Genomic DNA, 26746 nt, shown 5'->3' on the forward strand with positions numbered 1-26746 from the left:
GTGACGGACGGGAACGACCTGGAGTACAGGGGAGTCATCACAGCCTTTGTTGACTGGTGTAGGCAAAACCACCTCTACATCAACACCAGTAAGACAAAGGAAATGGTCATCGATTTTCGGAGGAATCCTCAAGAGACCACTCAGGTGAACATCCAGGGTACAGACATTGAAATTGTGGAGAATTTTAAGTACCTGGGTGTTCACCTCAACAACAAACGAGACTGGTCCACAAACATAAATGCCCTGTACAAAAGGGGCGAGAGCCGCCTCTACCTACTGAGGAGTCTACGGTCCTTTGGAGTGTGCAGGACACTGCTGAGGACTTTCTATGACATTGTGGTAGCATCTACAGTGTTTTATGCAGTGCTCTGTTGGGGATGCGGGAGCACGGAGAGGGACAGGAACAGGCTGAATAAGCTGGTCAGGAGGGCCAGCTCTGTTCTGGGCTGTCCTCTGGACTCTGTGGAGGAAGTGGGAGAGCGGAGAATGCTGACCAGGATGATGTCCATCATGGACAGCACCTCCCACCCCCTGCATGAGTCTGTGGAGTCCCTCCGAAGCTCCTTTAGCAATAGACTACGGCACCCTCATTGCAGGAAGGAGCGCTTCCGCAGATCCTTCCTCCCATCAGCTGTCAAGCTCTTTAACAAAATCTATGTGCTAAGCAACACGCTTATTTATTTATATATTTATTCCTGTATTTATTTATTAACTTACTTGTACCTATCTATTTATGACTAAAATGCCTTTCCTATTCCTGCATCCTCACCCTCTTGCTACTGTGACAACAAAATTTCCCGAATACGGGATGAATAAAGTTATCCAATCCAATCCAATCCAAATAGTCTATATTACACTTGTACTGTGAGAAAGCTATTTCATCTTTAACGTGTGGTTTTCACAATGTTAGTTCAGCAATAGCCATGTTTGATACAGGCCAGGTTTTTTGACCACCCTTGAAATATTTTTGGATCTGGAATCTGGATTCTCCCTGACAAGGGAGATGGCGAGCCACCCTTGAGATCGACAGACCGTGACTCCTGGAGCATTCCATAAGACCTATTTATTTATCTTGGATGTCCTGCAGAGAGGAAAACAATGAGGACAACCACATTGGAACAGACCTTCTATACTCCAAGGAGGATCATCCCTGACACCTAACTCCCCGGTTGGGTAGGATTTGGAACTGCATCTGCATTTTTCTCTTTTTATTTTCATACAAGCAGGGGGGCCTGGGTTTGCCGGTTCGACCTGCTTGTTTGGAATCAAAAGAAAGTTGTTGCGCTATAAAAATTCTCTTTTGAAAAATGGGTTAGATGAGAAAGGAAAATTTCAGTTACACGCATAGCACAGCAAACGTGTATAAAATGATGTACAGGTATAAGACAGAAGTTCAGCAGTTCAATTCAATCAAGCCAAAGCGTCAAAATAAATCAAGTTTGGTATGGGACTTGAGCTGGGAAACAGCGTCATCGCGTGTCCAAGCATGATTACTACCTGCCTACACTACTTTGGGTTCTTACTGGTATCAGCAGACAGTAACTGCTAAGCTTTGTCATTGGCCCAGAAAAAAGGGTAGATCGCATAAAGTTGGCTCCTTGAAAAGTAGATCTTTGAGCAAAAAAATTGAGCACTGATTTTGAGAAATGTGTGGAAATGGAGAGCGACCCAGTGGAGCGAGTGGTTACCGCGTCGGCCTCAGTTCTGGTGTCCTGGGTTCAAATCCAAGTCACGTCTAGCTGTGTGGAGTTTGCATGTTCTCGGTTTCCTCCCACATTCCAAAAACATGAATGGTAGGCTGATTGAACAGTCTAAATTTCCACCGATTCAGGGTGTCCCCCGCCTCTGGCCCGGAGTCAGCTGGGATAGGCTCCAGCATCCCCTGCCACATTAGTGAGGATAAAGCGGTCCAGAGAATGAATGAATGAATATAACTACTTGGCCTCCTCGTTGTGTACAGGTCCACTCGCCTGAATCGGGTTCCATTCCCACTGGTGGCAGTATGATTGTGAACGTGGATGGTGGTTTGGCTCTCTGTGTGCCTTTTGCCGATTCAGCAGGGATAGGCTCCGGCAACACCCCATAACCCTTATGAGGATGCGCGGCACAAAGGATTAATGATGAATGAATATAACTACCTTAGATTTTTAGATAGATGAGGAAAGAATTAAAAATATTGAAACTTAAAGTCCCCCCTTGAGGCTTTCCTGGCTTCAATTGTGCCTACTGTAGGTTGCTATAAAGAAGGAATTTTGGTATTTCAGTGGCCTTGCCTTTTCTCACGGTCTATCATCAGTGATCTTTTCTAGTGTCTGTTGTGGCTTGAGATCTGTTGCAAAATTCATTTTTTATCCTTTGCATGATTACTGGATAACCAAACAGAGCTTTCTTCAACATTATCTAATCATTTCATTTGGCAAGAGTGAATGTTGCATGGAAAACATTGGCCGATGGAAAGAGATCAAAATACCATTGACTTGAAAAAGAGAAGGCCATATAGCTCTTATGTACTGTGCGATTCTTTGTAAACAATAATCTTGAATAATATTGTAATTTAGACAGCCTTTGGGAAAATTCAGGTTTTACAGACCCATGCAGAAAGCCATTTTTGTAGAAATTCCGTAACAGTGCAGGTCCTAAGTAACGACAGAGGCATGTTACACAGTGGCGGTCCGTGCATTTTCTCGTAGCGCCTTCAACGGGTAAAATCCACTTCCTAGCAGCATTTAATGATTAAATACAAATACTGGAGCTTTTCAGACATTACAACCGGGCCGGGGGGTGATTTTCCCGGGAAAAGACAGCGATGGACGTCAATGGCGAAACGGCAAAAATTGCACTAAAATGGGGTAAAATCCACTTCCTAGCAGCATTTAGTGATTAAATACAAACACTGGAGCTTTTCATATATCAGAACCGGGCCCACAATTGAAATATTATTTAGGAATATAGCCAAATTTTACTCACCAAAAATCCTTTTTAACTGTACACAATATCCATCCTCCTTTTTTTCGTCCTTCTTTTCTATTGCCATCGAAGCTAATGCTGAAAGTCGAGCCTGTCCTGTCGTATTTCTGGCATAGTCCGTCTTGAAAATGGCTTTAAATCAACACAACAATATATTTGCTTGTGCAGCTCACTACAGATACAGTTTGGTAGCTCTGGCTAATCACTAGCCAATCATAGTTGGTGAAAGCGATGACGTATCCCTACGCCTGCAAGAAGGCAATGACGTATCCCTACGCCTGCGAGAGGGCAATGACGTATCCCTACGCCTGCGAGAAGCCAATGACGTATCCCTACGCCTGCGAGAAGGCAATGACGTATCCCTACGCCTGCGAGAAGGCAATGACGTATCCCTATGCCTGTGAGAAGGCAATGACGTATCCCTACGCCTGCGACAAGGCATTGTGGTGTTAGCAACTCGAAATCTGATTGGTTAAAGCAACAGTCTTATCGACGCTTGTTTAATGCAGCAGAGCCTGCAGAACTGATTGTGAAGGCCTTGAGGCATATTTCTGACCCTGGCAACAAATAATGGCTGAAATGTGATTATAGTTAAATGCTTCAATATGAAAACACACATCTGGAAGCAGTGCAATCAGGGGGAAAAGCAATGAAAGGAAGCTAACAGACAATTTGGAATTATTTAATAAGTATTGATGGACAAAATATAATATATGATTCAGATATTTCTTAGGCCAGCAGAGAAGGCCTTGAAGGCCCTGATGGCCCGCCACTGATGTTACATAATTTCTAATTTGGTTTACTGTTTCAGATAATAACATAAGAAATCATAACATGCAGCAAAACTAGTTTGAATTGAATACCTCATGTTAAGTGGGATCTAACATGGAAGTACTTTATCAGCATACTAAATTTATGGATAACAATGCTTTTCAACACATCTCATTTGGTCCTGCCATTCTCCATTCCTCAGCTGTTACAAATGCCACGAAGAGTGAGTTGGATTGTGAAAGGGGGCTTCAAGTATCAGAAAGACTTGTCACAAAACAGATGAAACTAAAACTAAAAACTACGAGAAATCTTACAAGCTTAAAAACTAGTATTTAAATGTGTAGATATTAACAAATATGTGATCCGGTACAGCTAAATGAGTTGCAGTGACCTATTTCTCAAAACTCAAGTTTTGGTCTCATCAATAATCTCAACTTCTCAACTAATGGGGAAAATAACTACAAAATAACCTTACCAACATAAAACTGGGAAAAATTAATAAAGATATAAACTCAACTGGGAAGGATGAAAGTAGACTCACCGATGAAGAGCGACATAAAGAAAGAAAAATATTCACATGCCGACGCACATAAAACACAGGTTTTAAATAGACAAACAAGGGCTGATGACAAAGTAAGGAGAGCCACAAAAGACATCAGGTGAAGCTCAAACACAATCATGAGGACAGGACACACAAGGAAAAACACCCAACCACCAAAACCCCAACAAAACATGACAGGCCCATCACACAGCCACCTGCCTAACATCCCTCCAGCGTTGACAGAAATGTCGAAATTTAATTTTACACATTCTTTCAGAATTGGAAAATGTTAAGAATGTTTATGTCATGACTGTCCTCCTACAGACTACAGAAACCATATTAACCTCCTAAGTCCAAACTCTTGCAAGGCATGCATTTTTTTTTCTCTTTGATATTTAGGCTGTAATTAGGCTTCAACTGAGTGTAAAAACAAATAATTACCTTTTTAGATGTTGTAGTTTCTGAGAAAAAATGTCCAAAATTTAACATTGTTGTCTTGACAACTAAAAATGTGATGTCCCCTCATGTGGACGCCAGGTCATAGGAGGTTAAAACAAAAAAAATATCTCTCTACCCCCCATTTTTCAACATTTTCTAAAAAGCCACAGGGAGCCACTAGGGCAGTGTAAAGAAGAGCATATGGCTCCAGAACATATGGTTGATAACCCCCGTCCTACAGAAACTATAACAAAACAAAAAATCTATTTCTCTCCCCCATTTTCCATTTTCAAACATTTTTGAAAAAGCTGCAGGGAGCCACTAGGGCAGCGCTAAAGAGCCTCATGGGACTCCAGATCTTAGGGTTTCCGAACCCCTGTTTAGCACGTCGGCCTCAGTTCTCAGTTTGAGGGTTCGAGCCCAGGGCCAAACCTTCTTGTGTACAGTTTCCATGTTCTCCCTGGGCTTGAGTGGGTTTTCTTCGGGTATTTTGGTTCCCTCCCACATCTCAAAAACATGCAGGGTAGGCTGTCTGAACACTCTTAATTGCAATATGAGTGTAAGCGTGAGTCAACTTGTGCCCTGCGATTGGCTGGCCACCCAGTCAGGCTGTCCCCTGCCTAGTGCCCAATGTCAGCTGGGATAGGTTTCAGCAGCCCTTGCGACCCTAGTGAGGATAAGTGGTACATAAAATGAATGAATAAATATTTATTTTTTATGTGAATTTGTGCTCTTGATCAGCAGTAACACCCAGGTAGACAATTTGCTTCTACTCCTAAGAAAAATAAAAAATCTCTGAATCTGTGTCTGTGATTATTACATTTATTCTTTCATCTTCCATACCGTGCAACCTAAGAAAATTTGCAAGGGTTGCTGTAGCCTATCCCAGCCAACTTAAGGCAAAGCACACAGAGAGACAAACAACCAATCACACTCATAAACATACCACCACCAGTGGGAATCGAGCCCACACCTGCCCACCCCAAAGTCAGGTGAGTGAACCTCTACACCATCAGGTGGCTTGCAATTGTTCCATCTATACATATTACTATTTCTGAGAATGTGGGTGCGGGTGTGTGTGTGTGTGTGTGTGCATTAGTGTGTTTGTCCGTTACCATCGGACAAAATGAAGACAACACCGAACATCCAATTTAAATCCAGGAGGAGGCCACCGGGCTGACCTCGGACACGCTGGGGAGACTTTGTCTCCCGGCTTGTTGAAGCCAGGCCCCTCTGCTTGTATATTTAAACATCAAATAAATCCTCTAATAACAAAAGCATTACATATTATGAATATGAAGCAGGTAATCAGAAAAGTGAGTGGAAAAAGTGTGGAAAGGCCATTATTCTGTTTAGAAGCTCCAGGGTGCTGGAGCCAATCTCATCTGATATATGATGCAAAGCAGACTACACCCTTAACTAGCCTCAAGTCTGTCACAAGACACATACCACATATAAAGGAGAGACAGACAATCATCATGAATCTGTGTTGCCAAGTCAGGCAAGTCCAGCACAACAACAGTGCAGTATCACTGACTTACCATTTGACACGCTCAAACAATAGTAGAACAGCTACAGTTGCTAACCATACTATATAGTCATTCATTCATTCATTTTCTGAACTGCTTATCCTCCCAAGGACCGTAGGGGTTGCTGGAGCCTGTCTCAGCCAACTACAGGCACCCTGAAACGGTGGCCAGCCAGTCGCAGTTAACGATACTATTTAACCACAAAACTTTTGTTCACATTATTTTTAAAACAATTAAGACTCCTCAAGGGCGGTCCAGGGGCGCAAGTGCTTCGTCCGTCGGCCTCACAGCTCTGGGGTCCTGGTTTCAAATCCAAGTCACGGCCTGCGTGGGTTTCCTCCGGGTACTCCGGTTTCCTCCCACATTCCAAAAACATGCATGGTAGGCTGATTGGATACTCTAAATTGCCCCTAGGAATGGGTGTGAATGTGCGTGGTTGTCCGTCTCCTTGTGCCCTGCCCACCGATTCAGGGTGTCCCCTGCCTCTCGCCCGGCTCTGACAGCTGGGATTGGCTCCAGCACCCCCCGAGACCCTAGTGAGGATAAAGTGTTTTGGAAAATGAGATGAGAAGACTCCTCAAACTAAATATCTATCTGTTATCAAATTCAAAAGGCAAATACGTAGTTAGTAGTAGTAATTAGTAATGATGATGCTTTAAGGACTGTTTCGACCCATTACTGTAAATGTATTAGCAATTTTTATCATTTTGTGCTTGTGTATAGGTTGCATTTAGATGTATAACTACAGCAAAACCATTAAATAGCTTATGTTCTGAAGTCATTCCTTATTCCTGGAAAATGTGAGTGGAGTTGTTTATTCTCTCTGTTCTCCCTTGTCTGTGTTTTCTCCGGGTACACCAGTTTCCTCCCACATTCTAAAAACATGTATGATAGGCTGTTTTAACGCTCTAAATTGCCCCTAGGTATGAATGTAAGCGTGAATGGTTGTTCGTCTCCTTGTGCCCTGTGATTGGCCGGCCACCGATTCAGGGTGTCACCAGCCTGGTGGAGTTAAAATCTTTCTTTCTTGCCTTTTTTCTTTCTCACTCATTCACTAATTTATCCGCACATTCACCCTACACCAACATACAATATGCCCAACTGTATGTCACACTTCTGAATTAACACGCGAAATGCAACTGTCAACACTACAATTTGTATTCTGGTCGATTCTTAGCATGCACTTACCCACTGCACCATATAGTATATACATAAAGTTTTACTTAAAGTGTATTAGAACTTAGACAATCTGAGCTGGCAATATCTTTAAATATGCATAAACTTGCTCAGGATGTTTTGAGATTTTCCCCTAACAAGCGAGGGGATGTGTACTTATTTCATTTTTATGGAAGTTCCAGGATATAAGTTAATTTAAATGCCTTGCTTCGTGTGTAAAAATGCCTTATTGATGTAAAACAGCTCTGTAGTGTGCAGCCGACACTTCACCTTTAACTAGTAAAATAAAAATGACAAAGTCATCAATCTGAAAAAATTCAAACCTAATGGAAACACTAAAAACATGTTTACCATTGGGGGAAACAACCAGTGGCGGGCTGTCAGGGCCTTCAAGGCCTTCTCTGCTGGCCTAAGAAATATCTGAATCATATATTAATATATTATATTTTGTCGATCAATACTTATTAAATAATTCCAAATTGTCTGTTAGCTTCCTTTCATTGCTTTTCCCCCTGGTTGCACTGCTTCCAGATGTGTGTTTTCATATTGAAGCATTTAACCAATCACATTTCAGCCATTATTTGTTGCCAGGGTTAGAAATCTGCCTCAAGGCCTTCACAATCAGTTCTGCGGGCTCTGCCGCTTTAAACAAGCGTCGATAAGACTGTTGCTTTAACCAATCAGATTTCGAGTTGGCAACACCACATTGCCTTGTCGCAGGCGTAGGGATACATCATCGCTTTCACCAACTATGATTAGCTACCAAACTGTATTTGGAGCGGGCTGCAAATATATTGTTGTGTTGATTTAAAGCCATTTTCAAGACGGACTATGCCAGAAATACGACAGGACAGGCTCGACTTTCAGCATTAGCTTCGATGGCGATATAAAAGAAGGAAGAAAGAAAGAAAGGAGGATGGATATTGTGTACAGTTAAAAATGATTTTTGGTGAGTAAACTATGGCTATATTCCTAAATAATATTTCAAGTGTGGGCCCGGTTCTGATATCTGAAAAGCTCGTGTTTGTATTTATGCTCCAGTGTTTGTATTTAATCACTAAATGCTGCTAGGATGTGGATTTTACCCCAGTTTAATTTTTGCCGTTTCGCCATTGACGTCCATCTCTGTCTTTTCCCGAGGAAATCACCCCCCTGGCCTGGTTGTAATGTCTCAAAAGCTCCAGTATTTGTATTCAGTCAATAAATGCTGCTAGGAAGTGGATGTATCGACGTTCATCGCTGTCTTTTTACCGGGGAAATGATACTCCGGGCCCGGTTCTGATGTCTAAAAAGCTCCAGTATTTGTATTTAATCAATAAATGCTGTTTTCGGCTGGATTTTACCCCATTTTCGGGCAATGTTTGCCCGTACGCCATTGACGTTCATCGCTGTCTTTTCCTGGGAAAATCGCCCCCCTGGCCTGGTTTTAATGTGTGAAAAGCTCCAGTATTTGTATTTAATCATGAAACGCTGCTTTCCGCTGGATTTTACCCCATTTTCGGGCAATGTTTGCCCGTACGCCATTGACGTTCATCGCTGTCTTTTCCCGGGAAAATCGCCCCCCTGGCCTGGTTTTAATGTGTGAAAAGCTCCAGTATTTGTATTTAATCATGAAATGCTGCTAGGAAGTGAATTTTACCCCATTTTTGTGCATTGATTTATTGATTATTTTTTATGTGTCGCAGCTCTAGCTGCAGTAGAGGTTTTATAGCCATAAAATAGTTTTTGAGGGTTGGATTGAGACGTTGAAGGTGCTACGAGAAAATGCACCGACCGCCACTGGAAAAAACTAACAGTAAACAATGCTCAAAGGGGAAAAAGATTTGCCTTATTGTTATTCCAGACTGGGGAGACGATCCATGAAGTCAAAATGAAGGCTAGCAAAATTCTACCAGCCAAACCAGCAGCAATCTGTTATTATAAATAGTATAGTATAAAGTCTGCAGCATTCCAATAAAATGTGTTTTCTTATTAAAAAAAATAATAATTCTAATAACAATTTGGCACAGCACATCCAAATGATGCACTTTATGTATTGGTCACACAATTTTTCTAAAACCGATACATGCAACAAAACGGCGTTTAAATCTCAAAGTACTATTGACATACCAAGCTCCTTCGTCCCATCATTAGTATGATTTACTAAGTTAATTTTTAGTAAATTTGGACACATAACCTTTTAAACAAGATTCTGTTTATTAGGATCATATGGTGAAAAATAAATCCCACATATTGAATTTGAGAGATTAGACTTTGCTGAATCACAACCCAAAGTCATTTTCCTAAAATAAACAAAAAGTTGAAATCCTGTTTCACTGTTCGCCAGAAAACTACAGTTGTTACCGAATGACATCACTGGCGCATGGCATCTTTGTGCACTACGTCAGAGGTCCCCAACCACCGGGCCGAGGACCGGTACCGGTCCGTCAGAGAAATAAATATTAACATTTTCAATCCCGCCGTCCTACTTGAAATGAGAAAAGCTGCCATAATAATAAATAATTGCTCTTATGCTTGGGACTTATTTTTGCCGTTGTTGATGTCACTTCTGTCTTAAGTCGTCACCGTCCGCATACGCCGGTCCACGAGAAAATAGGAAGAGCTTTACCAAACCGCGGTGAGAAAAAGTTTGGGGACGGCTTCACTACGTGCTGTTCCATTTAGTTTTATTGCTGTGGCGGCCAGCATATCTGTTGTTGTTTTTCCCCAAGAAATTCAATTGTTTTATTGGAAATGGTTATAATACGTTTTGTTTAGGAATCTGGAACAACACGAACACTACCAATATAACCCTGTATTTCTTTTCTGCACAACCCAGCAGGGAATTCAAGACAAGGGTTGTAAATGTGAGATATTTACCATTCAGAAGATCCTATGTGAATGAAGCGCAAGATGCATCTGTGCCAGAACAGTATCTCTTCTTTTCTGAGTTATGGAGAACATGTTATGGTTGGTCAGTCTCTGGTTATAATTTGTACGGTTCAACCTTATGTTCATCGGGATTTACTTACTCTAACCAACTATTAATTTTGAATTACATACACTGTTGCCTGGCCACCAATTCAGGCTGCCACCTGCTTGGTGACCATGGTTGGCTGGGATAGGCTCCAGCATCCCCGTGATCCTTGTGATGATAAGCGGTATTGAAAATGAAGGATGAAAGCAATCAGAACTCATTTACATACTCTTTAAGCGTTGAACCATACAAGCTCTGCTGGCTTTTTTTAAGAACGCTGATAGCAATGTTACATAAATGTTTTTTAACGATTTCAAGTTATTAGTATTTGTGATTCTTGATCGGTTATTTTTTAACATATATATATATATATAAATGTATTATTTTGGAGTTGTATTTTTGTCTACACAATGAAAAAAGGCTGGTTATTGTGTGCATGGGAAAAGATGGCACTTGCTTTCCTTGAATGCTTTCCAAATATTATTCATCCTGCTTGGTTCACTGAATGATGAAAAGTGAGAATATGCAAGCAAATTCAGGCTCATGCAAACCCATGGCAGCATCAAGTGTACAATAATTCGCAAACCCACCCCGTTTTAGTCACGTAACCCTTATGGCAAAATAATAAGAGTGACATTTCTCTTGGAACAACTTTGCAAGAAACACCAACACAAACTTCTCATAGATTATCACACATTAGCAGCTTTTTTTATTCTGTTCAGCTATGGCATGCCATAAATAGCACACTGTTTTTCCATAGTTCAATAAATTCACTCTGTCAACACTATTCATGCCAGTGAAGTCTGGCAATGAGAGGTGTTTATTTGGTGCTTGAAGAATACTGCTGAACAAAAAAATTAGCAGTGTTTTTCACATACCTCTTGGTAATGATAATAATGAAAATTTACACACGGTCCTGCTTGTCACACCCACCTCTGTTGTCCTCAATCATATACATGCACCACACCTCCTAGTTCACAATCCTGAGCTATTACAGTTAACATATGCTCATGAAAGGGGAATCTATCAAAAGTAATTTTATATTCTAACGTGATAAAGCTTCTACCTGTGGTGTTGTGAGGAGTTTCTCTGATCAGTCAATTCTGCGTTCGTGCGGAGTGTATCTCCTAGAGGTTGCTGAGGATTGGCAAGAGTGTTTCTGAGGGTGTACGGGTCCGCTTATGCAAAGGACGCACGACAGGAGACAGAGAGAGAGTCGCTCTCCCCCAATCTCTCTTTCTCTCCCGCTCCGTCTTTTTGATAATAAATAGAGAACACGTGGCTTCGCCAGTAATGCAGCACAATGAATGCCAGAGCACAACAGGCAAGGAATAGAACTGGTAGACATGAAACTGAGGCGGATAGAATGCAATTTGAGTCAGTGCGTTGCCTGGTAACATTATTATGTGTTAAGCTCATTCTCAAAAGCCAGACACTGCAGCTGTGAAGTGGGGGATCAATGTAAACTCTGAAATTACTCATGTCGTTTAAGCACAGTGTCAACATAAGAGAAGATTATTTCTAATCAGAGGCACAATATCATGTTTTGCACATCCAATTCAGACACGGACTTCCTGAGCATCAGCTCACAGACATTCGCACACCCACGCAGAGGCAACTGCCAGTCACCCACAAAAGCCTTTAATGTCTTGTTGATGCTGACCTTAAAGGAGCTCACCAGGTTTTGATAACGGTGTCATTAAATGATGAGAACATTCATTCATTCATTTTCTGTACCGCTTATCCCCACAAGGGTCATGGGGGGGTGCTGGAGCAGATCCCAGCTAACGATGAGCACCAGGGAGGGAACACCATGAAATGCTGGCCACCCAATCGCAGGGAAGGAGAGAGACAATGACTCACGCTTACACTCATAGCTAGGGGCAATTTGCAGTGTCCAAGCAGTCAAGCCTGCATGTTTTTGGGATGTGGGATGAAACCAGAGTACCCGGACAAAACCTACAGTAGAATATGCAAACTCCACACAGTGAGGATCCACCTGGGAACCGAACCTTTGACGCCAGAACTGTGAGGCTGACACGCTAACCACTCATCCATCGGCCCACCCAATGAGAACATGGATAGGATAGCATTAGTAATCTATTGTACATCCATCTTGCATGTATAATAACAAGAGTATTTTTGGATCCTGGCACTGTAGAAGTGTTAACATAGCAACAGAACATGATTTTGCTTCGTTTAAAATTTGTTTCACTGACAGTGTAAAAGAGAACAATGTATAGTCTGTCTAGACTTTTCTTCTTTGGACATTGTCCTTTCTTACATTACTATTGATTAAGTATTTGCATTTTACAACTATTAAAACTCCTTTTGAATTTCCATCATTGCTTCTCTGTTGTAGTATTTTGTATTGTCCGGTTTAATTTGATATATTTTTATTGTTCAATTCAAATCAAATAACTTTATTATTACGTTACACACATTACTTCAGTTCTGCAGAGCATACGTTTTTGATCATGACCTCACAGAAACATATTACGTACTGTATTTCTAGTTCATCCCTCCTGATTGCGAGAGGCGATGCTGAAAGCACTGACTGAATGATCCCTTCGTGCATGGGCAGTGCAAATACCAATACAGTATCAACAAAGTCACCTGCAATCCCAGGCGGAAACACCGGAAGGCTACCGTAATTACTCGAATATAACACGCAGATTTTTGCTATATAATTAATTCCAATAGATGGGGGTGCGTGTTATAATCAATAACTAAAATAAATTACAAATTTTCGATCGAAAAAAGCATTGTCAAACTCACTTTGACGCACAGATTTTACGTCATCTCGTAAAGCCGACGCACGGATTTTACGTCATCTCGTAAAGCCGACGCACGGATTTTACGTCATCTCGTAAAGCCGACGCACGGATTTTACGTCATCTCGTAAAGCCGACGCACGGATTTTACGTCATCTCGTAAAGCCGACGCACGGATTTTACGTCATCTCGTAAAGCCGACGCACGGATTTTACGTCATCTCGTAAAACCGATCGGAAATCGGAAAGCCGAGACCACCACTGCCCCCCTCTAGCCTCGTACTCGTCTCAGTTCACCCTCTCTCAGTTCAGTGTTATAATCAATAACTAAAATAAATTACACATTTTCGATCGAAAAAAGCATTGTCAAACTCACTTTGACGCACGGATTTTACGTCATCTCGTAAAGCCAATCGGATGATGTGTTGTGGGAGGAAGAGGAAGTGGATGAAGGAAGCGTGGACGTTGATAGGATTCTCAACGAAGAGATGTATGAGGAGACGGATGAGAGGACAGACAAAGAGAGAGAGGAATATCTGCAGAGACTATTTAAAGATTCTGATGCGGACTCTTCATTTGAAGGATTCTAATGAATAAATTTGTTTGAACAAAACAATCGTGAAACGAAGAAAAAAAGGTAAGATTTCTGATTTTCGTCAGCGGGAAATTTTAGGTGCGCACTATATTCGATTACTGCGTTTTTCCAGATGTTTTTGGCCCAAAATTACCTGCGTGTTATTTTCGAGTGCGCGTTTAATTCGAGTAAATACGGTATATAGTAGTTGTTCCAGCGCAACTAATTTCTTCTCCCATGGTGGTTGCTACCTGACTACGTGTCGCACGTAACCTCATGACCTAGTGTCCGAACTGCGAATTCGCCCTCCTAAGTTTGCGGTACATTAATGGCAGTTCCTGAGTGGATAGGAGTGGCCGGGTGTGCAGGTGCATCCACGGGTGACCCGCTTCCTTTATTTCCGAAACACTCCCCGACAACCCATGCCAACAGGGATGGAGAAACTGTCTTTTAACACTGCACAAGAGCTCCATCTGCTAGGCATGTTTCTCTTATTAACCGCACCGGGCCGTTAAGAGGTGTGGGAGTGGCCGGTCAGGCGGGCGTCCGCGTCGGCCGGTGATGAGGCGTGGGAGTGGCCTGTCCGGTGGGCGTCCATGCCAGCACTTGACGAGGAGTGGGAGTGGCCTATCCGGCGGGGGTCCGCGTCAGCACTTGATGAGGGGTGGGAGTGGCCAGTCTGGTGGCCGTCCGCCCTGGCCCTTTAAGTGATGGCCGAGCGCCCTGCCCTGAACAGACACCAGAATTTCAGAAAGATCATCGGCCACCTTACCCTGGCTACCCCAGGGAGGCCCTCGTCCAGGGGTCCGGAGAATCGCCGCTGCCGACCCCCTCGTGCAGGGGGCCCGGAGAGTCGCCGCTGCCGATCCTCTCGTCCAGGGGGCCTGGAGAGTCGCCACCGCCGACCCTCTCGTCCACGGGCCTGTAGAGTCGCTGCCGCTTATGGGCGGGAAGGAACTTGGCGGGCTAGCCGGCACGGGAAACCTGGTTCGTGGCTTCGGTGACCGGCGGGCCAGCCGGCACGGGGACGCTGGTTCGGGGCTTCGGCATGGGTATGACCGGTGGGCCAGCCGGCTTGGGGAATCTTGTGCGTAGCTTTGGCACGGGGAATCTTGTGCGTAGCTTTGGCACGGGGAATCTTGTGCGTAGCTTCGGCACGGGGAATCTTGTGCGTAGCTTCGGCATGGGGAATCTTGTGCGTAGCTTCGGCACGGGTGCGACCAGCGGGCCCGCCGGCACAGGGAATCTTGTGCGTGGCTTCGGCACGGGTGCGACTGGCGGGCCACCTGGCATGGGGATGCGGGGAGCTTGGAAGGGCGAGGTCGAGCGGGGAGCTTGGACGGCCGAAGTCAAGCGGGGAGCTTGGACGGGCGAGGTCGAGCGAGGAGCTGGGATGGGCGAGGTCGAGTGAGATGCAGGGATGGGCGAGGTCGAGCGAGGAGCTAACTCAGGGGCTCAAGCGTCCAGCCCCTTCTTCCTCTAGCATGCCGGCCGCCAAATTTTGCAGCTGCGCTTCCCTACAAAGACAAGATGGGCGGTTCTCAAAACTCCTACCTGAGCCTCCCCGCCGGCCGCCACGTGGGGGCCCATTGTAGATTGCCAGCCGACACGGGGAATGCTGGCCGGAGTCATCGGAGAAGAAGGTGGGGTCGTCGGGGAACACAGCGGGGTCTAGACTCTCCGGGGGGAGTACCAGAGTCCAAATCGGCTGAGGAGATCGCAGTCCTAGTCTGACACGAGGGAGCAGGCAGGGAATACACCAGGGGCGGAGAAACAACAGCTGAAAACAATGGACAATCACTTAGACAGGACAACCGGAGGGAAAAAGCATAAAATCAGGCAGCCCTAACATGTTTGGCCTTTTGCTGTGCGCGGGCCTCTAGTGCTTGCATATAGGTTGTTAGCGTTTATTGCATGGCCATTTGTTTTCGGTTGCCTACCCACACTCACTGTATTGGCAGGCCTTCAGTCGGGTACTTGCACCTGTTCTTGCTGCCTGATCGTAGTATAGGCGGTGTCCCCCTCCCTTCAGCTTGCTTCCGGCGTATATTCTTACCATCAGGTGGAGGCCGTTTCATGTATAAACGTGTACGCCACCCCGTTTCAGTTTGCTTCTCGCGCCTCATCTAAGTGTCAAATGATGACTGATGGCGCTAGCAGCTTGCACTTGTTGTATGGGTGAAGTGTGCACCCGTTCCTTCAGCTTCTTGCTTAGGTTTGGCCTTGCTGTCGGATGCTAGCCATTACACTATCCTGTCGACACTTGCTGTGTGGGTGATGTTCACGCCCCTCATCTTGCTGCTTTCTTGTTGTTGCGTGTGCCAAGAAGGGGTTCGCGCTGTTATGTACACTGGCTTCCTGCTCATGTCGTCTGAAGCCAGTGCTCAACAGGTGCTTGAAGCCCCATGGTGTATTTGCTTCTGCTCTGAAGCCATAGAAGCGAGGCTTTAACAGCAACTTGCCTCTGTGGTTGAGCTGCTGCGGTATATGTGGAATGCACAGCCCTCTTGGGTGAGGCTTTGGCAGTTTCTGCGTAAGCCACATCCGCCTTGGACTTTCAGCATACTGCGGCACTTGAGAGTGCCTTCTTTTGGCACCAGCAGTCTGCGTCTGCCCCTGTGATTTTTCTTTGGCAGATTGTATTAAGAGACTCCATGCTGCTTGGTGGCCTGTGGCCTGCTCGTGGAACTGCGCTTTGCCAGTCCGGCTTGTCCCAGCTGGTGTCGGCTTGGCCTGGTGTCGAGTCTGTTGTCGGGTCCCTTGGACAGTCTCATGGTTTGGCTGTGCAGCCTCTATGTAAACTGTGTGACGACCCGCTTGTCAGGTGTTTGGCACAGGTGCGTGCGGCAGACGTCTTAGTAACTTGTTTTTTCGGCATTCTGGCCTATGAAAGGTGTTGGCAGGCTTCTGCGATGCGGTTGCCTGCTTTTGCACTGGTGGCGATGGCGCTCGGACAGGTGACTTCCTACTCCGTGCTGTTACGCTGCACGGGAAGGAGTACTTCCCATGCCTGCAAGGCGAGCATAACATGATGCCGTCAGACAAATCTGCTGATGTGCACCCTGTCTCACGCCAGTGGGGTTCAGAGTGAGCTCGGGTGTTGGTGATCCTCCTGGTGTGGGCGTCCCATCATCTCATCGGTGTGCTTGACAGTCTTGTGGCTGTCCTACCCCACAGTCGGTTCGGCTGGTGGGGGAGGGGCACCTCTACCCCAATGTATTGTTTACGATTCCATGCTGCCCAGGGGTCGATTCACTTTGGAGGCGTTCTGGGCTAGGCCTACGTACCTACTATGCATTCCCCTTCTGGCCCCCTTCAGGGCGATTGACATGCAGTTGCCCTGTTTTTCAGCCTCCGTCTCAGCAACTCTCGATGTCTCCTTGGCTATACGGGTTTTCTCCCTAACTGGGGGTCTGATTTGGGCTCCCAAAGCCTTGGTGTTTCCGCCTGCGGTTGTAGCTCCTGGAAAGTCCAGCCTGTCTATTCGGTTATTGGTCAGGCAGGCGTTTCTGGACCTCCGGCCCTGCTCCTTTGGTTCTTTGTGTTGCCGTGGGGAAGAACAGTGTAGTTGTCCTGTCCCCATCATCATGGGCTCTTTTCACACCCTCATTCTGAAGGTCTAAGGTGGGGTGGCCTTGGCACAACACCACAAATTCTCTGGTGGTGTTTTAAACCCCACCTAACAAAAACTTCAAAAATCAGACCAAAAGAGTTGAGTTCAGCTGACGGAATCAACCCAACCCTCAAAAACTATTTTATGGCTATAAAACCTCTACTGCAGCTACAGCTGGGCTTGCTTGCTTTGGAGTTGTCCAACCCTTCTTAATGATGTTCAGCTTTTTTTTCTTGAAAAGTCCGTCTTGAAAATGGCTTTGACAGAAAATCTGCAAAAAAATCAATTTCTTCTCCTCCTTCAGCCATCGCGGGTTGACAAAACCGCTATTAAATCAACACAACAATATATTTGCTTGTGCAGCTCGCTCCAGATACAGTTTGGTAGCTCTGGCTAGTCCACTCACTCTATCACTAGCCAATCATAGTTGGTGAAAGTGATGACGTATCCCTACGCCTGCGAGAAGGCAATGACGTATCCCTACGCCTGCGAGAAGGAAATGACGTATCCCTACACCTGCGAGAAGGCAATGACGTATCCCTATGCCTACGAGAAGGCCTTGGTGTCGCCAAATCGAATTCTGATTGGTTAAAGCAACAGTCTTATCGACGCTTGTTTAATGCAGCAGAGCCTGCAGAACTGATTGTGAAGGCCTTGAGTCAGATTTCTGACCCTGGCAACAAATAATGGCTGAAATGTGATTGGTTAAATGGTTCGATATGAAAACACACATCTGGAAGCAGTGCAACCAGGGGGAAAGCAATGAAAGGAAGTTAACAGACAATTTGGAATTATTTGATAAGTATTCATGGACAAAATATAATTAACATCAGTCTGTGATTCAGATATTTCTTAGGCCAGCAGAGAAGGCCTTGAAGTGTGAACGCACGCTAAGCGGACAATTAGATATCATGTGGAATTATGATACAAAAGATAAGATACAATATGATAAATATTTAGAAGAGTTTTAGTATCTCTCTTTCATTTGGACTTGTAACTTCTCGTATGTGAGAAAGTAAGTAAGAAAGCCTATTAAACTAATCAAGATTTAACATATTTTTCTCTATTGAAACACTTTGCAGTACTGTGCACTGTATTCCATCTGTGACTGGGAGAAGCATAGGAGCTGGACATTTAGTAATTGGTGTGATCTTCTGGTGAGGCGATGGCCTCAATTCGGCAACCAGCATGGCTTTGCCTTTTGGTAAGATGGCGATACTACTAGAAGATTATAATATAGCACCATGTACAGTGTCTAGTACAAGGGTCCTCAAACCGATCCTCAAGGGCCGCTGTGGGTGCAGGTTTTTGTTCCAACCGATCAAGCACAGACAGTTTCAACAATAAGGTTTCTGCGGAAACAAGAAGCACCTAGCTGCAATCCACTGATTGCACTTGTAGACACCAGAATGGTGAAAATATGTCCTCTGGAAGAGTTGAAACGAAAAGCTGCACCCACTGCAGCCCTTTGTGGAATAGTTTGCCCACCAGTGGTCTAGTATAATGCTACTCGTACATTGTAGTTGTATGTTGCAAAGTACTATATATCTTTCATTTAAGATAATATTAATTAATCAATTCTTCCATTTCCCATACCAGATATCCTCACAATGATCTCCCACAATCATACCGAGGAACAAATTGGAATGTTCAATTAGCTTACTATGCATGTTTTTGGGACGTGAGAGGAAACTGGAGTACCCAAATAAACCACACGCAGCACAGAGTCCATGCAAACTCCACACAAAAAGGGCAGAACCCCTGGGGACTGAACCCGTGATCTCAGAACTGTGGAGCGAATGTGCTAAGCACCTGATCATTGTGGTGCCTATGTGACATAATATTCCTTCTTCATGATATCTTGATTTAATAAATTTGCTCCCAACAGTCCCTCTTGGAGCCAAACCACCACGAAGTGTGATGGTTTTGTATATGTGCAAATGCAACAATGCATTGTGAAAGAGATATTAAAAGAGAGATGCAGAATGAAAACGAGGCCAAACACAACAGTCAGCCTGTGGCAGGACTGTTTTCCAAATCTATTACTATTGACTCTGCCTTAAAAGGGCAGTGTGTGCAATAATCCAACAGGAACTAACACAGAGCCAGAAGACAAACAGATAGACTGACCTCACAGCATTAACAGCTACAGCTGTTATTAATATCATCGCCATGTTACGCTATAAACTTCCAATGTGGTAGTATGCGAAAACTATAGTGCATTACTGTGGAATGTAGGTAAAAAGTATTTCATTTCCCATTGGAGGCCAGAAAATAGCATATATGTGCTGATATTCTGAAAAAAGTATCAACTCTTGTTGATCATGTTTATTGAAAATATTGTATGGGATCAAGACCATTCCAGATAAACTTTGTGTTTGAAAACCTAATGCTTTGCGAAAAGAATTCATGTGCTTCCAAAAGATATTTGTGGGCAAAGAAAGGCTTCAAAGTTGTAATGATTCCAAGCATGTAATAAAATTACAACTGACTAGAACACGGGTCGGCAACCCTCAGGTCTGGAGCCACATGCGGCTCTTCAGCTCCCTAGTGGATCTCTGGAGCATTTAAAAATGATGGAAAATGTGGGAGAATTATGGTTTCTCTAGGAGGACAAACATGACATAAACATTCTTAATGTTTTCCACTGCCGTAAGAATGTGTAGAATAAATATTAAATTTCAACATTTCTGTAAACAAAGATTTGCTTCATACCCTGCGACACACATTTCTATCAGCAGGGTGGGATGCTATTCAGGTGGTTGTTGTACACAGACCGCTGTGTGATGGGCCATGGGAAAAGAAAAAAGTAACTGAGGAAAATAGAGGATTCAGCGATTCTTGGACCGAATAGTTTGCATTAGTTGCCAATGCAGAAAGATTGAAGGATTGCATGAATGTTTGCTTTGTAGCGAGTTGTCAAATAACAAAAAAAGTCATGTGGAAATACATATACAGGTAAGGCATGGTCCATTTGAACCAGAGTGCCCAATTGGGAAAGAGAGAAAAAGTTCAATTGTATTACTTCTGGATTTAAGAAATGGATAGCATCTCCAAACTCCATTACTGCTGCAAGTTTTGTTGCAACCGAGGAAATAATAAAGGGTGGAAAACCGTTCACAGTTGATGAAGGGGAACATTATGCACATTCCATTTGATTGTTGTTTTGATGAATCCTCATAATAAAAATGACATAAAAAAACAGATTTATTATTGCATTTTTTAAATTTAATCAGAAAAATGAAACATTCATTCAAATTCTGATCTGCTTATCCTCACAAGGATCCCGGGTTGAGTGGTGAGCCTATCCCACCTGACTTTGGGCCAATTTTGGAATGTCAGAGGAAACCGGGATACCCAAAGGAAACCCATGCAGGCCCGGGAAGACCATGAAACTCCACGCAGGAGGACCGACCTGGATTTGAACCCAGGACCCCAGAACTGTGTTTTTTGTATGCTGCACATGTTTCTATTCAGTTGATGTACTGGTAGATGTAGCTGCAGGGTCATCAGCCAGGAACCACCATTCATTGATGTTTCGCTCCTTTAATCCTGGAACATCTCCTGGTGGCGGAGCAGTGACAGAGACATCTCCCTGTCACCCCCTGCAGCTGACAGCCGTTACCCCCTGCAGCCGTTGTTGGGGTTAGTTCTTGTTTCCCCAGCTCCTGTCCTTCCTCATCAGCCAGAGCCAAAAGCTGTCTTTTCTGCCAGCTCTTTTATGGCCTTCCTGAGATTGCCTCCAGTCACCCCTGCGTCCCTCAGGACAGTTGACAGTTCGACGTAGCCTCGGCTGCCAACTGATGAACATAGATGGTGGACTTTGAGCCAATTTCCTGGGACTCAGCTGCCAGCTTCAAGTATTTGGCCTTCTTGCGCTCGAAGGTGGCCTCAAATCCCCTCCTCTGGTCCCGTTAGTTCTATGAGGTGCCCCTCTCTGCCTTGGAGGACCATACCACAATGTCTGGGCGGAATGACGTAGTGATGATCTCCGTGGGGAATCGGATCTGCCTGTTGAGGTCAACCCTCATGTTCCACTCCTGACCATGGAAAAAGGCCTCTTGGCCCGGTGTATCTACAACCCCCCCATTCCGTGACACAGTTGGTGCGGTTCTCTGCTGGTGGTGATTTTTTGTTGCTCTGTCGGCGTCTCTCTAGCACTTCAGCTAGTTTTCTTAGCACCTGGTCATGGCGCCATCTATAGTGCTCCTGAGAAAGTGGTCTTCCAGCCTGACAAGCTGCTCTGGAGGCAGAAATAGTATTTATAAATGTTTAGGAATAGTTTGTGTCATGATTCTACTGCTTACTCCACTATTCGGGAGGTCTCAGCCTAGTGTTCTTATTTTTGTTCTGGAGAATTTATTAGAAAAAGACAGACATCGGGACAAAACACAGACTCAGCACTCACTTCTCACACCAGGGCGCTAAAATGAAAAATGACACCCTCATGTGATCTGACTCCAGAATATAAATTATTTTCAAGTGGCCGTTAGCCTAAACATCTGTAGGGGCAAAGATTCCAAGATATAACACTTCCTTCTGGGCTATATAGTTTAAAGGAAATTGGGCACTACAGCCGGCCCAGCGCTCAGCTCACTTTGGTGTTTGGGCTTTCTTTTGGTTCTACTGTCCCATTCCTGACAGTACAAACTGGCCAAAATGAAAACAGCACAAGAACTCTCTGCCTTGGACCGACTTGAACGTGCAGGGGGGGGAAGTCACCCGAAAGTCTGGTAATATCGCATCTCTGATCCATATTGGTTACAACCGGTGGTCTCCCATTACCCAACCAGCACCCTTGCTGAAGTGATTGCCCTCGACGCCCGCATTAACCAATGGATTCAGACCCAAAGGGAGACCACAACGCCACCTCTTGATCCCCCCTGTGCCGGCACGAGCTTTAGATGGACATCCACTTTTTTATGTCCATTTCCAGTTTCAGGTATTATAGGGCTAAAGTATGGAGGCAAATATCTCCTTCAGGTTTAGTTTTCTGAAAGTTTTACAATCTACTACTCCCACTACACTTTTGGCTTGTCCTGTGGGGGGTCACCACAGCGAATCAAATTTCTCTACTTCATTCTCTCCCTTGCATTATTCTCTCCATACACCAGTCACTGTCATGTCCTCCCTGACCACATGTATCTTCTACTACTACATCTAGCTCTGTTCCCTCAACATCTTTTAACCAATATAATCCCTAGCCTGGACACTCTGACCTTGTCCTTAAAGTGTCTTAACTTCACTGTCCCTCTTATTGTTGGTCACTCTAAGAAGAACCTCAGCATCTTCATATTCACTACTTCTAGGTCCGATTACAGTCTCTAAACCATACGTCATGGCTGCCCTCACCACTGTCCCATAGACCGTTCCCTTCATGGCCGCTGACATTCTCCTATCACATAATGTACCTGATACTTTTCTCCAGCTCTTTCAAACTCTAGCTGTTCTGACCCCTGGTACAATCCCACCTCAACAGTAAACTCTTCTGTCACCCCTACTGCACATTTCACTGCGGTCATACAACTGGCATTCCTGTCCTGAACTACTCTGACATAGTTCTAGTATTCCAGACTTCCTCATGCAGTCCCACAGTTCTCAGTTCTATAAGTACTAGCCTATCATAGGTTTTCTCTACATCCGCAAAGACACAGTGCAGCTCATTTTCTGTAAGTGTATCTATTATTTAAAGCTGCCCATTGTCACTGACTCTTTTTCATAACTTTAGTGGATAGAATATTCACGTACAGCCAAGGTGTTAAAGTGTTCTGGTTTGTTAGCTTCAGTATTGACTCTTTTGTTCGTGCAAATGATGTGGTTCTGTTGGCTTCAGTATTGAATCTTTTGTTTGTGAGAATGATGTGGTTCTGTTGGCTTCATCAGGCCACGATCTTCCACTCTCAATGGAGTGGTTCGCAGCACAGTGGAAAGCAGGGTTCTCCAGACTATTCCACAGTGGGAGCAGGTTTCATTCCAACCAACTACTTACACGACACCTTATTACCAATCTGTTTTACACGTGTAATGCAGTTAATTGCTGTCAGGTGTTGCTTGTTTAAGCAGAAAACTTAATGGTTAGATTCTCTGTGCTGGATCGTTTGGAACAAAAACCAGGACCCACAGCAGTCTCTGAGGATCGGTTTGAAGACCCCTAGCGCAAAGCGATCTGGATAAGAATTGTTTGTAAACCTCTCCAGGTCTTGGTTTCCTCAATATAAGGATCTTGTGGTCTTGTTCATGAGTTAGCGAAGAATTTAGCTGGAGATCCACAGGCAGATCGTTACGCTGTCTGCAGTGATGCGGATCATATATTGCTGACGTATTCCAGGCATTTCCGACTGGGGAAACTGGAAAAATTTGATGTGAAGACAAAGTCTGGGCTTCCCTGTTGAGGCTACCTCTCCTGGAACCCAACATTGGAGAAAGCAGAAAAAGCTGGTTGGATGTGAACCGAATCTTGCATAAAACGGGAAAAAAACTCACTTACTTGTGCCTGCAATTGCCATCTTACCTAGGGAGGACAAACTAGACCGCTACAGACACCCTTCCTGGTTGTACTGCTCACGTGACTTCCTTTTTGAATTTGTCTACATGCAGGCATCACCCTTCAGGAATGTGAAGACGATCCTTTTGATTTATACAGTATCTCAGAAATACCACGTGCGATGATTTTTCATAAGATTTTACCTTCAAAGTAACCCATTTGAACTCCCTATTAAAACCATGAATATGGAGGTGAAGATTGTGAATTAGAGGACGAAATTGTAAAATTAAATGATTTTAAGGCCATTTTAAGGGTACGGCCTATACGTGGAGACGGCTAATATGTGAGAAAACATGGTAATTTCTCCTTTTCTCTCACTTTCTATAAAGTCGTTAGTCTCATTTTTATGTAGTTGACTGAATTCAATTTAAATATTAATTATTTTAAATCTGAACTCTTTTTTTAATTGCCATCAGTGAAGTGGGTGTGTCAGTGGTAAGCCCATGGGCATGTGGTAACCTGAATTGATGCAGACAATCATTCTCCAATTACACTATGCTTTGTTAGTTCGTTATTCATTTCATTCATCTTTCATACCGCGAATCGTCGTTAGGGTTGCGGGGCTTGTCTGAGCCTATCCCAGCTAACTTCGGGCAAAAGTTAGACTACACCCTAGACTGGTCGCCAGTCAGTAGTAAAGGCACTCAGGGAGACAAATGACCATTCACTTACAATCATAACACCAATAGCTAGAATCGAACCAACACCTGCCCGCACCGGAGTCAGGCAAGTGTACCACTACACCATCGGGCTGCTACTCTAGGTCACTAGTATCTATAATCCTTATTACGAGTGATTTATGGATGAATTAAGATTCTCACACTAGTTTGTCCAAACCGTGAATCGTAGAGAGGTTAATTTTTTTATGGTGGCCAGAAATGGCTGTCGGACCCTAATTGTTGGATTTATTATGGGATGTTTCTATATGTTTTGTAAGCATTTTTAATAAGTAATAAGGCTATGAATTAATTCATGATGATATTATACATGTATTCATTTTAAATACTTTTGTATAAGAGTGTCTTTAATTTGAGACTGGGACAAACTCGAGGTCACCCTGCTGGCTCCAGCTTGTTGACATAACACCTCAAGGACTGTTACTGGGAGATAGACCTCGCAACCCAAACACCCAGATGCAAGTTTGCAATGATCTACGAAGGACTCAAATTGTTTTGTCTGGGACGCCGGCAGTTTACCTTATAAAGAAATTATTATGCTTATACTGCAAATTCTTAGGCAGATGTTTTGGTTTCAATCTAATAATGGCAATTGTTTTGAATCAGATTACATTGAAATGTTTTCAGTTATGTGCAACTAAATACAGAGAAGAGGGGACTGCACGTCAGAAATACTCAGGAACGAAGGCACGTTATGAGTGTGGCTCCTTGCAAGTTGTAACCAGTTATGTTGAAAGATGTCTTCCAATTTTAATTAAATATTACTAATAATGATTTAAGGTTATTAATCATTATTCCAACACTAATAGATTAGTGATTGAATTTATTCACCTTCTCTAAGTGTGTAAACTCAAGCTTTGTTTTTGTTAAAGCTGAAAGCAGAGTTGATGTATGGATTGTTGTTTTTACATGATGTCTCTAAATGTACCGCGTGGGTGATTGGTTGGCGAGTTTCCAGGTGAGCGAAAACTGTTTTCTCTCCATGTTGACTACGCCTTACGGTAGATACGTTTCTGCTCTCGTGTGGGCTTCATGTATAGCCTTGATTGGCTCTGATTTGTTTGCATTTCGAGGTATTGCTGTCTTTGGGCCTCCTGTGCTTTGGAAACAGGGCATGGATGCAGAGTTATTGCTGTGAGTTGTTGGTCATCGTTAACACAATCAAATATTTGTAAATGTGTATTTTAAGTGTTGATGCTGCTTGGTTGATTTGGGTAATTTGTGTTGGTGGTTATTGTTTCCAACTGTGTGGGTGCTGCTGTCTTGGTTTTTGGTAAGTAAACTTCATTTTAACCTTAGCTCTCTCCAGAATATTTATGTTTTCTTTCACTTTTCAGAATCCCCATGAAAGAGAATTATATTTCTACATATTCCTCAAACTTTTTGGTAAGTAAACTTCATTTTAACCTTGGCTCTCTCCAGAATATTCATGTTTTCTTTCACTTTTCAGGATCCCCATAAAAGAGAATTCTATTTCTACATACTCCTCTGTTGGAGTAATCATTATTATAAATGTGTTTGCAATGCTTATTTAGGAATAGAAAGCCTTATTATAAACATGCTTACTATATTAATCAATGTATTTGCTTATTAGGAATAGTAATGCTCATCCTGAATGTGTAACAATATTAAACAATATATATATATATGTGTTGAACGCTGTGCTTTTATGTTAGAGTTATTGGCATTAATAAAAGCCATTTTAATGCATGCCTTGCTAAAGTAAGAGCTGTGGTTCACATGAAGAGGACAGGGAGAGGTCTCAAAACAATTGCTCTTGGGAACTGAGGACTGTTTTCGGCTTCGGAAGGAGGACTCACGACAGGTGCTCTTGGGAACTGAGGACTGTTTTCGGCTTCGGAAGATGGACTCACAACAAGCGCTCTTGGGAACCTTGGACTGTTTTGGGAAGCCCCTCTTCGCTGAAGGGTTCGCATCGAAACTCGCTTGGGAAGATTCGACAGGTCCTACAATTGTTTTGATAACTGTACAACATTGTTGTGAGACGATTCGACAGGTCCTACAATTGTTTTGATAACTGTACAACATTGTTGTGAGACGATTCGACAGGTCCTACAATTGTTTTGATAACAGTACAAAATTGTTGTGAGACTCTACGAATGTTTAGACTTCTGTGGGGCATGGCGTGAAAATCTTATGATTAAATTAGCGAAACGGACTTCGAGT

General features: G+C 43.7%; 1 protein-coding gene across 3 annotated transcripts in view; it reads right to left on the reverse strand.

Moving 5' to 3' along the window:
• ndrg4 (NDRG family member 4) overlaps positions 1–11599 on the reverse strand; it is a 65315-nt gene extending 53716 nt beyond the window's left edge. For all 3 annotated transcript variants that reach the window (XM_077595533.1, XM_077595534.1, XM_077595532.1), the window contains exon 1: positions 11445–11599. The gene's annotated coding sequence lies outside the window, so the exon portion shown is untranslated. The remainder of the gene's footprint in view (positions 1–11444) is intronic.
• Positions 11600–26746: the final 15147 nt, after the last annotated feature.

The sequence above is a fragment of the Stigmatopora argus genome, chromosome 3, assembly GCF_051989625.1.
Source record: "Stigmatopora argus isolate UIUO_Sarg chromosome 3, RoL_Sarg_1.0, whole genome shotgun sequence".
Classification (NCBI taxonomy): domain Eukaryota; kingdom Metazoa; phylum Chordata; class Actinopteri; order Syngnathiformes; family Syngnathidae; genus Stigmatopora; species Stigmatopora argus.